The following is a 1,473-nucleotide window of genomic DNA, read 5'->3' on the forward strand; positions in this document are numbered from 1 at the left end:
GCCCCAAGCAGCCATGCTGCATGAGCCTTGCCCTTTACTGTCTGTGGCTATGTCTTATTGCCCAGGACATATGGACCATTGCAAGCTCAGAGTCACCTGCTCCTGTTACAGATCAGAGCTGCTTCCTGGTATCCTCCTTCCTGGTCCTGTGACATCACCACGCTCCTAGCAATAGATCAGTGCGGTGACAAATGCATCCCCAGAAACTTGCCCAGTCCCCAGCATAGCTGACAGAGGAAAGGGGGCTCTGTTTGGATTACAGCTGCAACAATGACCCCTGAGCAGGGCATTTCCTGGCAGGCAACAGCTGGTTGGGGCAAAGTTTTGCAAATCAGCTTTACAAATTCTGATGTGCACAGACAAATTCAAACTACTTTGTACTTTAACACTTTCCCTGCAGGGCTGGAAACCCCTGCCTTACAGCAGCACCAGAATGCGCTGAGCTGTAGGAAGCAGGAGAGACATTACCAAGCCCCTGGGTTTCAAACCTCATGAAACTGAACACCAGGAACCATGAGATCAGGGTATAATCCATGAGATTTTTAAAATAATACAATGTCAGGCTTTTTACTGGCTGTCATTGTTGGCTTTCCTCCTCTACCAGGAAGGCAAGCTGAGATCTGCAAATAATAACAGGAATCTAAGGGTGTTTATAGATGTGCTCCAAGAGCCTCTATAATTAAAGTATTCAGAGTGTCATGTGTATCAGAGTCCCCATGCTGAAATATGGCAGCAGGGGTGCTTTAACTCCAATGAGCTTTAGTTAAAGTGTCCCCACCACCATTTTTCAACTCAGGGACTGATATGTAATGCTGGAATCTGTGGGAGTGTGGTAATTACCATGCTCCAGCAGACTCGATTAATTGAATCTGCTCCAATGCGTTGTAATTACAGTGCATTGGAGCAGCCTCTTTGCACATGTATAGGTACTCTAAGAGCTGGGGCTTAAAGGAAAAGGCAACTCCCCTCACAAATCAAACCCCTCTCTGGCAAGCAGTCATTGCCCCTGTTTTTTTTCTGAATTACCAATGCAGAAGTTGAGCAGAATTGGGACAGGAGCTGATCTCACCCCACTCTGTAACAACTGGATGAGGGAGGCATTGCTGCCCAGAGCCTATCCATTAGTTTGCCCCAGCCTATTCTGGGGCAGATAATATGCAGGGGGTACACACACTTTCATGGTTGGCTGGAGATCCAAGGTTATATGGTGGGGAACTTTTGGGGCCATCAATAATGGGAAGCAGAATGCTCCCAACGGAAAGGGTTGTCTTGAGAACAAACGGTCCCCACTTTGTCCCTTGGGGTGAGAGGGGGATGGGCCTGTTTGGGATCAACCCAGAATTTTGGACAGCATCATGAAGCTTGGGACTTCTAAGGCCAAGAAGCATTTGACCCTTCAAATAAGCCACCCCTGCACAGCCAAGTGGCAGCTGGGGGGTACCCGCCAGTGGGGGGATGCGATCCCCTGGCGGG

This window comes from Alligator sinensis, unplaced genomic scaffold (assembly GCF_000455745.1).
Source record: "Alligator sinensis unplaced genomic scaffold, ASM45574v1 scaffold1097_1, whole genome shotgun sequence".
NCBI classification, from domain to species: domain Eukaryota; kingdom Metazoa; phylum Chordata; order Crocodylia; family Alligatoridae; genus Alligator; species Alligator sinensis.